General features: G+C 35.4%; 1 non-coding gene across 1 annotated transcript; it reads left to right on the forward strand.

Annotated features, from left to right (window-relative positions):
• Nucleotides 1-1,707: 1,707 nt before the first annotated feature.
• LOC130471173 (small nucleolar RNA Z196/R39/R59 family) lies at nucleotides 1,708-1,801 on the forward strand. Its single transcript, XR_008931835.1, has one exon. It is a non-coding gene; the product is annotated as a small nucleolar RNA Z196/R39/R59 family (small nucleolar RNA).
• Nucleotides 1,802-15,446: the final 13,645 nt, after the last annotated feature.

Below are 15,446 nucleotides of genomic sequence, written 5' to 3' on the forward strand. Positions count from 1 at the left end.
TGATTATCAGGTCAGGCTCAGTCAGGTTATGGTTAAGGTTAACCCAAAATATGATGGTTGTGCTAACTTGATTCAGATCGACGGTATAAGATTATTGTTGTCATCAATATTGCGGAGTTATAATCTCTTCCGTCCCATAATTATATTCCTGTTTGACCAAAAACACGGATTTTAAGAAAAGTGGAATATAGTACATGAAAAAGTGGAATAAAGTACAAATGATGATTGAGTTGTATGGAAAAGTGGAATAAAGTACATGTGAAAGAGAATATAGTACATGGGAAAAGTAGAATATAGTACATGGGTGGGGTTTTCAATTCAATTTTAATTAATATAGTACATGAGAAAGTGGGGACCTTAGTAGCCAAAATTGGAAACAGGAAGATAATTTTGGGACGCTCGTTTAGGAAAGCAGGAAGATAATTTTGGGACGGAGGGAGTATTATATAAGCCAACAGGGGAGGGGTAATTTGGTAACAACACTTTCGTGTCCCCAACGTAAAAAACAAAAAACAGAGAGGAGTACCTAGACCGAATGATGCTGACCTTTTCGGTCTTCCCATCCCCTAAGGTGTCCTAAATATGCATAATTTTTTTAGATGAACTTTGTGAACAACTTTTTATTGCCTAAAATTTATGGGGATAGATGTAATTGCACAATTTTTTAAGCTTTTTAGCTTTTAATGCTCTCGCACGCATCGTGTGCATATAAGACTAGTCTCTATTATATAAGCCAAGAGGGGAGGGTTATTTTCGTAACAACACTTTTGGTATCCCCCAAGTAAAAGATTAAACTACCCCATTCTATTTTACAATTTAATTGAATTTCAAACCTAAGCCTGTAATCTTTATCTCGCCACAATCTTTCTCTCTCCTCGAAGTTCCTCCCTCTGTAAAACCCTAGAACCCACAACTTTCATTGAGCGCACACTCTCTCTCTCTTTGATTCCATCGCTCTTTCTTCATCCTCTCCCTTTCTCTCTCCTCTCACATTTGAATTTCTCCTTCCCACAACGACAGTGCTTATTACGGGATCGGTTTTTGGAGCATACTTTAAGTTTTTGATCGGTTTTTGGAGCATACTACTCTAGTACTCCGTCGGTCCCCGCTCAGCACTTCTCTAAGGTAATGAATGAGGAGAGAGAAAGTGATTTAGATTATTTTTTTTCTTTCGATGCTTTGAATTGGGTTTTTGTTGGAATTCGAGTTAAATTGATTGCAAATTGGATATGATTTTGTTGAATTCTGATCCAATGTACGTGGTGAATTTGTATTATCGGGGTGTGGAATTGCAAATTAAGAGTATTGTATTAGTTGATTTGATAGACTTCAGATTGACTTGCTCTACTACTTTCTCTTATCTGTTATTTGATTGTAGTTATGGATTAAGGTGTTGGTGACCTCAATAATGAAAAAAAATATTTTTTTTGGACGAGCATGAAGGGATGGAGAACTCAGGGTGATGAGTTTCGACTGTACTTTGTGCTTGGTGATCACTGGGAGTCATATAAGGAGCGGAGTGCATATGGTACAGGAGTGCCGCTTTTGTTTAATAGAAGGGACTTCGTTGGGTGTGTAATCGATGACGGATTTTTATATTTTTAAACCTAATTTCCACCGATTAAATAAAATGAGTGGAGACAATTAATCTGATATTACACTAAATGAATTAATTTGCAAAAATGTTTTAAATATATATTATCGAATTGCAATCCATGATGAAAATTTTAACCGAATTTATCATGAGTTAATTTCAATGATTAATTTGATAAATAATCACCATCTTTCGGTTGAGATTGCATAATATTTCAAATTGAATAATGGTTTTGCCCAAGGTATCTAGCGCCTAAACTAGTTGATAGTTAGGTGCTTCATTTTTTTGGGCGCAAAGTGTGAACAGATATTGCGATACAAATTGTTTGTTTTCCACGAGCTTTCCGTGACTTTTATTCTGTGGGTATTGCATTTTTATATGTAGTATTGTTGGTTAATAGATGTGAGTTGGTGGTTTTATTGTTGAAGGAGTGTTTATTTTGTAAGTGTTTTGTTATTGTTGCAGGAGTTCGTGTTGCATCTATTGAGTCCATATGTTTGAGGTTTGAAGAGAAATCGTTGTTGAAATACGGAGTATATAAATTTCCATATCTATGGCAAGGCCACACATGTGTAAAATTTATAACACGATTACATAATTTAGGGCCTGTTTGGTATCATTTTTAGTTTTTGGTTTTTAGTTTTCACAAAACTAGAATTTTTGTTTTTACTTTGATTGTTTTATAAAACCAAACCCCTCAAAAAAAAAGTAAGTAAAAGAATACAGAATCATTTTTACACCATACTTCATATATACGAAATATATGACCAAGTGGCAACTCTTTGTCACTTAATTATTCACCATCTGTCCATCATTCTCTGAGTCTTTGTTAACATCTATCTCTTCCATGGTTAAGAATTCAAAGAATCATATCACCAAGATTGAGTTATATTCTAATTAGAAAAGCAGAAACCAAGTCAACCCCAAAACAAAAATTATATATCTAACTCTTTCCTTCATCTTCTTCATCGATACCTTCCACGAAATCTCATGAAACATACTATTATTAAATACAAAAATCTCTTCATCTTCTTCAACCTTAAACAAAATCTCCCTTCTTCACCAGACCATTAATTTCTATCTCTACCTTCCATTTCATCAACATCGCAAGCTTCTTTGTCACTCCAATTCTCCCTCCATTACTGTTATCTGACCTCCATCGTCATCCTTTACAGTTCCTTCCTCAAGAGAAAGCAGTAAATTGGCAGAGGAGGAAAGAGAATTAATAGACGGGATTAGTGAGATTGTAAGCCAAACCTGTGATTTTAAAATTGTAATTGGTCCAAATTGTGGAGAATTCGTCTTAGTACGAAGATGTTGAGAGGGATTGTTACGGAATTGGATGAGATTTCATTGTGGAGAAAAGGTCTATGGTTTGAGAAAAAAATATTAGGGAGGGTCTGACAGAATGCAGAGGAAAGAGATGGATAAAATTTCAAAAACCAAAACTTGAAAACCACTTTTAGTGGTTGCGTGATTTTCGTTGCAGTTTTGTAGAAAGTATCAATAAGTTGTTTATTTCAACGGAATAGCCGAACACTGTTTTGTTTATTTTTTGTTTAAAAAAGTAGAAAAACCAGAAACGACAACATTACCGAACGCCCCTTAGATTAATACGAAGTATATGTTTTTGTTTCATTTTGTTGGATTTGACCCAAGTTGGATCTGTATTTAATTTTTGACACCAAAGAAATATGGAAATATCTGGAAAACGGTAAATCAATGATTGTTTATCTATATTGTTGAAGGAAAGAATGCCCTTGGTCTAAGTATGCATTTAATGCTAAGTCTAATAAATGCGGTTCAGTATTAATTAACAAGTTAATAATCAGTGAGATCAAGTGAACTGAATGCCTAGCTAGAGGCCGCTTCAGTTCAAGTGCAATTAATAATATTAATCCATAACTTACTCTTGACTGAACCCGTAGGGTCACACAAATAGTACGTGAATGGATCAAGTATTTAAGTGAATATATTATTCATTAAGTACTCCATTTATGATTTTTCGGAAATGACGGATCTCGGTTCCAGTGGGACCTGAAATCGTCAAAAGGCAAAGTAAAGAATACTCCGAAAATGAAGATATTGTCGGAAACAGAAATATGGTTCATGACGGAAATATAAATATTATCCAAGTCGTAGATGTTGTCGGAAACGGAAACATGGTTCGTATCGGAAAATATTATCGGGAATAAAAATATTGCCGGAAACGAAAATATTACGGAATCTGAAATATTGTCCAAAAAGAAAATTAATTCCGGAATCGGAAATATTAACGGAAACGTAAATATTTGTTCGAAAAGGAAATGGATTCCGGAATCTTTCAGAAACGTAAATATTTGTACGATCTTTGGAAATATTGTCGTAAACTTACAAAATTAATTTGAATAATAAACATTTTCAAATTATTCAAATTTGTAAGTTTCCGGTTGGACTAGGAAATACAATTTTATGTTTAAAATTTGTAAAGCATGTAAATTCTTGGTTTTAGTGGGAGCTTTTAATCATTAAACTCTTTATTCCTTTAAGGTTAAAACATAATTTCCGTTGTTTAAATATAAAAACTAGAGTAATCTCAATGCACATTAATTAGTTGTTAAAATGCGTGTAATATATCAAACGTAAAGAACAAAAAGAGACGGAGGAATTATAATTTATGGTTCGTATCATTTATGTGTAAATACTCATTTAACAAGTTAAAGAACGAATTCCCGACAAAAAAGAAAAACGAGTTAAAGAACGAAATAATATAAAGTACTTTGTATATCATCTTACGCGCACACTTCACTTAGACAAGTTTTTTTTAAAGGTCTTGCACGTACGTGCTCTGGACTTGCAACGGAGGGACGACACTTGGAGTCCTTTACTTGTTCATGTTCGGTTCGGGAGCAGTTAGGGAAGGCACGAATCACACAGTATGTATACTGAATTATGCTAATTGACTATGTGGCAATTAATTTCGATTCCTGGCTTTTATGGTTTTTCCGCATGAATTATATTGTTCAAAATCTTACAGTGGTATCACGAGCCTCTAATTAATTCCATAATCAATCATAGTTAACATGGATTAAATTTTATAAATCTGCAATGAATTAAAGGGGTGATTAATTTCGTGATTGTAATTAATTGCAAATTCGTGCGATTATTTGATTATATGTTCGCAGGATTTTCTGCAGTTTTGTCAACAATGGTCAAAATCTTATCTTTTTATAGTGAATTTTGCATGTAAACGACGTTTCAAAATTTTGACAAAAATAATAGATTTGATGCCGAACCCAGAATTCCCGAATTCGAAGCCTAACTATGACTTTTCGGAGGTTTTACTTTTTCGAATGCAAATTTTTTAATTTTTATGATGTTAAATTAAATATTTGCGCATCTTGTATGTAAATCTTGAATTTATAATTGACCTACCGTATATGTTTAACAATTTAAGGTCTAAATTTGTTCATCATACAACTTAATTTGTAATTATAATTAATTTGTTGAATTTCAAATAATTTAGAATTTGTTTTGATTTTCATTATTAATTAATAATTTGATTGGGATCCTATGATTAAAAACCACCATAAAATTTGTTATGTTTGGAAATTTTAAAATTTTATGACCTAGATTGTAATCCCTAGAAATCATGTAATCGGATATTGATTTGATTAATAATTTTTTGAATTTTCGCCTAAATTTATGAAATTAATACGGATTATTAATTTGTCGTTAAATTTAATTAGAAAGTTTCGACTTTTATATAAATCGTTCACAATATTGCACGCACGAAGCAATGGATAGCTAAGTGTTAGCCTTAAGGGATGTTGCAATGGTGCGGGCATGCGACGACGAGCAAGGGAGCTCGTCGCCTATACGGTGCTATGGCAGCGAGCAAGGCACGAGTGCGCGCGCGACGGCCATGGGCCTGAGAAGTTTGTGTTGTGTGCGGGTGAGCGAGGGCGACGAGCATCAAGCGCAAGGCAAGAGGCAGGGCGAGCAGCACACTGAGCAAGGGCGCTCGCGTGCCATTGCGCCTAGCCTCACTGCCCAGCGCGCGCAGGGGCGGGCTAACGAACATTGCCTGCTGCGATGCACCACACGACCAGCGAGCAAGCAGGCCGTGGGCGCTGCACTCGTGCACACGGCCCATGGGCGCTGCACTCGTGCACACGGCCCATGGGCGCTGCTGCTGCGAGGTTTTGGTGAGGCATGGGCTTATGCCTATGGCCTTGCTTTAGCCCGTTGGTTCGTTTAAATTTTTCGTTGAGCAACGATTTTAATTAATTTTAATTTCTTACTTATAATTTTTCTCGGTATTTAATTTTGTTAGTTTAATTATTATAATTAATTTAATACTAATTATTTAATAAAACTAAAACCTTGGTAAAATTATAATTAATTCATTTTGATCAACAAAAATTAATAAAGGGATTTTAATTTTAACAAAAATTATGTGAGCTTTAAATTTTAATTAAATTTGTAGCTTCTGGTTGGACTAAGAAATACATTTTATGTTTAAAATTAGTGAAGCGTGTAAGTTCTTGGTTTAAGTGGGAGTTTTATTCATAATTTCTAAACTCTTGATTAGGTCTTTATTCCTTTAAGGTCAAAAAAACTCGATTAGAACTAATAAGGTTGAATAATTTGTAGATTGTTGAAACCTTGATTAGTTGCTGCCAATGTTTATGTGATGCATATTTTTCTGCTAACTTACTAAGTGGGCCATTCATTGATAAATGAATGAATAATGGTATATTGTAAATGTACTGTTTTGCAGGTTACGGAAAGTGACTAGTATGACCCAAATAGGATAGTAAATATGGTTTGCGTACCATTAATTTGAATGTAAAAATGTTCTAATGCACCATAGTTTTTATTTAAATATGGTCTGCTTACCATCAATTTGTTGTAATTAGTTTAATTATTGCAAAGTCCTATTTGAAGAAAATGGCGTCTCCCATGGTGAAATTCAAGACGGAGTTTCCAATCCATTTTAAAAGATGGGGTTTGAAGTTGAAGCTTCAAGATGAAGTCGGGCCATACTAGATCACATTTAAATCTTATGTATGTTTTAAGATATTTATTGCTTTAAATATGTCTTGATATTATGCATGAGATTGTGGCTTGAGTATGTTGCACGATTAAGGATTTTAGTTCACTTAAAATCTAACCAACATAGTAAGAGCCCTAAGTTCCAAACTTTAAAATTGAGTTAAAAGGAGTCTTTCCAAAATAACACTTATTTGGATAACCTTTACATCAGTCTAGTAATAGTTTTCTACCATAGAGATGTTACTTATTGATTTTAAAGGGGTAAGGTACACATTATTTGTGAGTACCTTTTTCGATTGATAAGTGATAGTTTTACGCCATAGCGAGGTGTCACTTCTTGATCTTAGGTACACATTAGTGTGAGTACATGTTGATTTTGGTTGAACTCAACGATAAAAGTAAGGAGTCCTTTTATGTCGTGGCAAATGGGATAGGTTTACCTAATAAGTTCTTAGACGTACCTATCAACCAAGAGTAGTTTCTAGACTATTAGCAACAAATTTGCTTACCTAAAATATTTTAGAATTAGTGCTTAATTTTTCAATGATTTTGAGGATCTTGGATTCATTTTATTCACACCTGCCGGAACTAAATATTTCGAATAAAATGTCAATGACTTGTTTAAATTGCATGTTTGTTTTTCAATTTATTACTCATGATATAAATGTTTAGACTTTGCATGCTTCAAACTATGTTTTAATTATTGTTTATAATTAAATATCTTCCACTGCAATAAATCCCTTTAGAAGGGTCACAGTAAATTTCCTCAATTGGTAGTGAATCCAAGAACGATTCACGGAAATGAGAGAAAATGAGCAATTTAAAATGCACGTTTCTTATAGAGACTTTTATGGTTGTTTTCGACTAACAAAGTCGAATGGCAATCAATTGGTGCTTGTAGATTCAAAATACAATGTAGTTTTGAGATCAGCATTGAGTCTAGCACTCAACTTTACCAATGGTTAACAACTTAATATCTTCATTCATTTAATTCTCGAATGAGTGTAGTCCTTAGACATTCGAATAGATCGATGCTTAGAGAACTTTAGAAGGTTCAGGTAAGATCATCTAGTTGAAGAAAAATATTCAACATAAATAAAATGGTAAGAACTTTGTTGGAGTGACATTGGACATGTCTAACAAATAATAAAAGTCAACACTAGAGAAGTCAATTTTTAAGACTATAAGAAAAGGTACAAGAAATAGGAAAACAAGGAACAAGTGAAAGGAATTTACAATTCCGTTTCTACCTAAAAGTTAATGTTTAAAGAGAAGTGACCTAGCAATCAAACTTCCTTGGTATCATATATCGCTTGAGGTTCTTACTTCAGTAATAACTCAAATAATGGAAGCTAGGATACACAATTGACCTACAAGTGGTAATGAAGCATGACATTGATACATTAATTGTAGGGTCATCTAGTTTGTTTTAAGTCCTTTCAAGGCTGGAACTTAATGGCTATTTTGTTTCATAATCGGCATACCTAAATTTTTGTTTCAAACACAGAAAGACTTACATTCAAAGTAAACAAAAACAATGTCCGTTTGTTTGTTTGAATAAAATGGTCATTTCGGGTTGAGTCATGTATGTTTGATTAAAACAAACAACTCTTTAACAATTAAAACTTTACTTGGTTCAAATCAATCTCTTGATTTAAGTTCCACTAATCTTTGGCATTGTTGCTTAGACCATGTCAACAAGTAAACATTCAAAAGCTCTATTTTGGTGGACTTTTGAAAGTTGATTGATGTCTAGATCATTCAAGACAAGTTAGTCTTACTTGTTGAAAGTAACAAAAGAAATGAACTATTTTTAGAACACCTAGACAATAGTGTTCAAAGCTAAAGAAAGATTTTATGACTTAATTATTTCACCTGGATTTGAGTGAATATTGGTTTATTTACTCAATGTGATGTAAGTATGAATCAATTTGGCTAGTTCAAAGACTCAGAAGTATAAAATCCACTTGTCAATAATTCATAAAGATCTAGGTTAGATCATGTTGATGATTACTAATACCAAAAATGATCATCAATGATTGTGTGTTGTAATTTCACGATCTAGCTCCATAAGATATGGTATGTCTAAATTGGAAGGATCTAAGTCAATTGGTACTTTATTCGATCAATGATGAATCATAAAGAATTTTCCTATAATTTCTAAACAAAATGCTCAACTACCACCAAACTAAACCGAATTTGTCAAAGCTATTGAAAAGTAATTTCAGAATATCTTTTCAATAATATATATATATATATATATATATATATATATATATATATATATATATATATATATATATATATATATATATATATAGTTTCTAAACTAAGTTGGAGCTTAATGTTTGTTATTCAACAAACTAAGGCCCAATTATAGATATATGTTTCATTGTGATTTATTCAAATGAGACACAAGGGTATTGTTTCTACCACGAATTTTTGAGAACATAATGTTTGTTTGCTCGAAATAGTGTCCTTTTGGAGATTCGTTTCCAAAATGACAAGTGGGAGAAAATAGACCTCGAAAGTATTCGAGGCTAGCAACAAACATAAACCGACATTCCGGAGGCTTTTAGAAGTTCTTCAGAAAATCCAAAAGCTTATTATTTAAGGACTTTAGAAGTGGCTTTAAAGAATAGACATCTCTTAGAAGACTTTACAAGTGCTTCAAGGAGAACAGAATATTCAATGGACTTTCTAAAGTAGCTATTAATATTCTATTGTTTGATGTTTTATAGCCATGTAGGCATAGAGTTCAGGTCACTGAAACAATGAGATTATTATATTAGATAATGAAGAAACCTACAACTTGCAGTCAAACTACTACCATGAAGAGTAATGAGTTTGTGACTTGTAAGAAAGCTATGACGAAACCAAAATTCCCTAAAATGGTTAAGGCCATATATAGACTCAATGTTAGATGGTTAAAGGCCATAAAACAATATCAATGTTTTGATAACAAAATTGAAATTTTGTTGATTTGCAAGAATGGATTAACACCTATTGGTTGCAAATTGGTTTTAAGGATAAAAATCACCAAACAAGGAATTGTGTTCGCACACAAAGCTAGATTAGTTGCTAAAGGTTACAAGCAAATTTACGGCGTGGATTGTGTTGAAACCTCATGCAAAATCGTAATGCTCAAGTCTATAAATCAAGCAATGATTGCATATTGGTACATATGGCAATTGGATGACAAAACGTATTCCTCAATCAAATGTTGGAATAAACTATGTACATTAAATACTCCATCTATGGATATTCGGAATCGACGGATCTTGGTTTCAGTGGGAGCTAAGATCGTCAAAGGCAAACAATGAATACTCCGAAAACGATGATATTGCCGGAAACGGAAATATGGATCGTATCGGAAATATAAATATTATCCAAGTCGTAGATGTTTCCGGAAACGGAAACATGGTACGTATCGGAATATTATCGGAAATGGAAATTAAATATTGCCGGAATCTGAAATATTGCCGGATACGGAAATATTGTCGGAATCGGAAATATTATTGGAATCGGAAAACAATTCCGGAAACGAAAATATTAAATATTTGTTCGAAACGGAAATTAATTCCGGAATCGGAAATGTTAAATATTGTTCGTATCGGAAATGAATTCCGGAATCGGGAAATTAATCGGAAGCGCGTCGTACGAATTAGCATCGGACGAGACTTGCTAGACGAAGGCCCAGCACGAAGCCAGGCCCGCGTCCAGCAGGCCCAAGCGCCCAACACAATGCATCCAAGGCCACGCCAGGCCCATCGCAAGGCCAGGCCCAGCAAGGCCAAGGAGCGCGCGCACAGGTGGGCTGCGAGCTGCGCTGCTCGCGTGGGCTGTGCGGCATGCTCGTGCTCGTGTGCGTTTGTGTTCGATACGAATCCTAAAGCTAATGGGATTCATTCATTGATTAATTCCTAATCCTAATAGATAAATTAGTTTAAAAGAGTTTTAATAAAATTCTAACTAAACTAATTAGTATCCTAATAGGATTCCAATTCCCTTTCCATACCCCTATAAATATGTGCCTAGGTTCACAATTTATGGACGAGTTTTCAAGTATCCAGAGTGACATTTTGAGAGAAAAATTCAGTCATAATATTGCCCATATTAGTCGAAAATCTTAAGTACCTTAAGGGCGATTCTAGTTGGTCAATCTTAAGGCAGATCCGGACGTGCTGTGGACTTTCTACGGAGGGACGACACTTGGAGTCCTAAATACTTGTTCTTGTTCGGTTCGGGCGCAGCTAGGGAGGGCACGCTACAAAGTGTATGCATCCTAGACTAATTATTTGATTATGTGCAATTAATTTGAATCCTGGCATATAAGTTTTTCCGCATGATTTATGTTGTTCATATGTGTCATAACTTGACAGTGGTATCACGAGCCTCTTATTAATTGCATGATCAATATTGCTTAACATGGTTAAATTTTACAAATTTGCAAAGAATTAAAAAGGGGTGATTAATTTTCGTAATTGTTAATTAATTGCAAATTGCGTTTATTTAATTATATGTACGCAGTTTTTCGACAGTTTCTTCGTTACTCAACCAAATCGAGTGATTTTTGTGTCAATTCCGCATGTAAAAGGCATTCTAAAATTTTGACAAAAAAAACTAGTTTTCGGCCGAACCCAGAATTCCCGAATTCGAAGCCTAACTATGACTTTTCGGAGGTTTTAGTTTTTCGAACGCAAAAGTTTGTAATTTTAAGATGTTAAATTGAATATTTGCGATTCTTGTTGTTAAATCTTGAATGTTTGATTGACCTACTGTATATGTTTAACAAATTTGAATGCCTAAGCTTGTTAATTATACAACCTAATTTGTAATTGTAATTAATTTGTTGAAATTCGAATAATTTAGAATTTGATTTGATTTTCATAATTAATTGACGATTTAATTAGGTATCCATGATTAAAAACCACCATAAAAATTGTTAATTTGTGATAAATTTTAAATTTTTACGACCCAGATTTGAATCCATGTTAATCGGAAATTAATTGATTAATAAATGTTCGATTTTTCGCCCTAAAATTATGAAATTAATATGATTTATTAATTTGTCGTTAATTTTGAATTAAAAATTTTAAATGTTTATGAAAATCGCTCATAAATGTTGCACGCACAAAGCAATGGACGCTACGTGTTACCCTTAAGGGGTGTTGTATAGTGCGGGCACGCGACAACGAGCAAGGGAGCTCGTTGCCCGTGCGGTACGAATGCAGCAAGCAACAAGCTAGGCGTGCGCGCAAGGCCCAACCTGGGCGTGTGTGCTATGCGATGGGCGAGGGCGATGAGGCAAGGCACAAGCGACGAGCGAGACGCGTGTGGGCAGCGATGGTGTTGAAGGAAATAATGCCCTTGGTCCAAGTATGCATTCTATGTTAAGTCTAATAAATGCGGTTCAGTATTAATTAACAAGTTAATAATTCAGTGAGATCAAGTGAGCTGAATGCCTAGCTAGAGGCCGCTTCAGTTCAAGTGGAATTAATGATATTAATCCACAGCTTACTCTTGACTGAACCCGTAGGGTCACACAAATAGTACGTAAACGGATCAAGTATTTAATGGCATTAAATACTCCATCTATGAATATTCGGAACCGACGGATCTTGGTTTCAGTGGGAGCTAAGATCGTCACAGGCAAGAAATGAATACTCCGGAAACGATGATATTGTCGGAAACGGAAATATGGATCGTATCGGAAATATGAATATTATCCAAATCGTAGATGTTGCCGGAAACGGAAACATGGTACGTATCGGAAAATATTATTGGAAATGGAAATATTACCAGAATCGGAAATATTGCCGGAAACGGAAATATTGTCAGAATCGGAAATATTACCGGAATCGGAAAATAATTCCGGAAACGGAAATATTAAATATTTGTTCGAAACGGAAATTAATTCCGGAATCGGAAATATTAAATATTGTTCGTATCGGAAATAAATTCCGGAACTGGAAATTTAATCGGAAGCGTATCGTACGAATTAGCATCGGACGAGGCCTGCCGGACGAAGGCCCAGCACGAAGCCGGGCCATCGCCCAGCAAGCACGCGCGCCACAAGCCCAGCCAAGGCAGCGCCCAGGCCTACCGCAAGGCAGGCCCAGCGCGCGCCAAGGCCACGGATGCGTGGGCCGCGCTGCGTGGGCTGCTGCTCGCACGCGCATGGGCAGCCCTTGTGGCTGCCGTGTGTGTGTGAGTTTGTGCTCATGCGTGATTCCTAAATCTACAAGAGTCAGTGTATGATTAAATTTCTATTCCTAATTGGATAAATTAATTAAATAGAATTCATGTAGGATTCTAATTTCAATTAATTCGTATCCTACAAGGATTACGATTCCTTTTACATAACTCTATAAATAAAGGCCTAGGGGTCATTATTTATACACAAGTTTTAAGTATTCAAAACTAAGATTTTTAAGCAGAAAAATCAGCCAATATTCTTGCCTACCTAACCGAAAATATTAGAACCTTAAGGGCGATTCTAGTTGGTCAATCTTAAGGCGGATCCGGACGTGCTGTGGACTATCTACGGAGGGACGACACTTGGAGTCATAAAGACTTGTTCTTGTTCGGTTCGGGCGCAGCTAGGGAAGGCACGCAACAAAGAGTATGCATCTAAACTATGCTAAATGATTATGTGTAAATAATATGTTTCCTGGCTTTATGGTTTTTCCGCATGATTTATGAGCTGTCATATGAATCATAACCTAACAGTGGTATCACGAGCCCCTTATTATTTTCATAATCTAAATTGCATGAACATGGTTAAATATTACAAATTTGCAAGAATTAAAAGGGGTGATTAATTTTCGTAATTGTTAATTAATTGCAAATTGCGTTTATTTAATTATACGTACGCAGTTTTTCGGCAGTTTCTTCGTTACTCATCCGAATTGAGTGATTTTTGTGTCAATTCCGCATGTAAAAGGCATTCTAAAATTTTGACAAAATTAGTATTTTTCTGCCGAACCCAGAATTCTCAAATTCGAAGCCTAACTATGACTTTTCGAAGGTTTTAGTTTTTCGAATGCAAAATTTCGTAAATTTAAGATGTTAAATTAAATATTTGCGATTCTTGTTGATAAATCTTGAATTTTTGATTGACCTACTGCATATGTTTAACAAGTTTGAATGCCTAGTCTTGTTAATTATGCAATCTAATTTGTAATTATGATTAATTTGTTGAAAATTAGAAAAATTTAGAATTAATTTGATTTTCATAATTAATTGTAATTTAATTAGAAACCTATGATTAAAAACCACCATAAAAATTGTAAATTTATGATAAATTTTAAATTTTTATGACCTAGACTTGAATCCATAACAATCGGAAATCAATTGGATAATAAATTTTCGATTTTTCGCCCTAAAATTATGAAATTAATATTATTTATTAATTTGTCATTAATTTTAAATATAAATTTTAAAATTTTATGCGATTCGTTCATAAAACTTGCACGCACGAAGCAATGGACGCTTCGTGTTACCCTTAAGGGGTGTTGTATAATGCGGGCATGCGACGACGAGCAAGGGAGCTCGTCGCCCGTGCGGCACGAATGCAATGAGCAAGGGCGTAGTGCACGAGCACAAGGCAGCAGCCCTGCCTTGTGTCGTGTGCCACGAGCAATGAACGAATGGGCATGGGCGAAGGGCGAGCCAAGGCAGTCGTGTGTGGGCAGCAAGCGAGCTGCGCCACAACGCGCGCTGCCTCGCACAAGAGCGCGCAGCCTCGCGCGCAGCGAGCGCAAGCTCGCGTGCCACGAGCGCTGCGCCCAGCATTACTCGCGCGCACAGCGCGCGATGTCGCCCGCCCAGCGAGCGATGTCGCGCCCCAGCGAGCGATGGCTCGCGCGCACAGCGAGCGATGTCGCGCGCCCAGCGAGCGATGGCTCGCGCGCCCAGCGAGCGATGTCGCGCGCCCAGCGAGCGATGTCGCGCGCGCGCACTGCGAGCGATAGCTCGCGTGCGATGAGCGCTGGCGCGCGCAGCAAGCACCAATGCGTGCGGAGGCTTGCGATAGGGAAGCAGCAGCTATGCGACGAGCGCATGGGCTGCGCGCACATGGCCAGCAATGGCTGTGTGCGTACGGTCCATGGGCGTGCAACGCGTAGGGTGTTTGCGTTACGATTAGATCGTTTTGAATGTTTAATTTGAAAATTTCAGTTCACGTAATTTTATTTAATTTTAAAATTAATAATTTGAATTATTTTCTTGGATTTTAATTTTGAATATTATAATTATAATAAATGTTATTTATTCTAATTATTTTACTAAAATTAAAATCATGAATTAATTTAAATACGACTGAAATTAAATTAAATTTTTGGATTCAATTATAAATTGATATGAGCTTTAAATTTTAATTAAATTTGTATGTTTCCAGTTAGACTAGAAATACATTTTTATGTTTAAAATTGGGAAAGCATATGAATTTATTGGTTTAAGTGGGAGCGCTTTTTAGTCATAAACTCTTGATTAGGTCTACAAATCCTTAAGGTTAAAACAACTTGATTAGAATTAATAAGGACTGAATAATTGGTAGATTATTGGTGCCCTTGATTAATTGCTGCAAATGTTTACGTGATGCATAATGTGTTTTACTAACCAGCTATGTGGGCCATTCATGATAATGAATGGGTGAATGGTATATATTGTATATGTACTGTTTTGCAGGTTATGAAGTGACTAGTATGGCCCAAATAGGATAGAAAATATGGTCTGCGTACCATTAATTTGAATGTAATTGGTCTAAAGTACCAAAGTTATTTTTCAATTCAAATATGGTCTGCGAACCATC

The sequence above is a fragment of the Spinacia oleracea genome, chromosome 3 (genome assembly GCF_020520425.1).
Source record: "Spinacia oleracea cultivar Varoflay chromosome 3, BTI_SOV_V1, whole genome shotgun sequence".
NCBI lineage: Eukaryota > Viridiplantae > Streptophyta > Magnoliopsida > Caryophyllales > Amaranthaceae > Spinacia > Spinacia oleracea.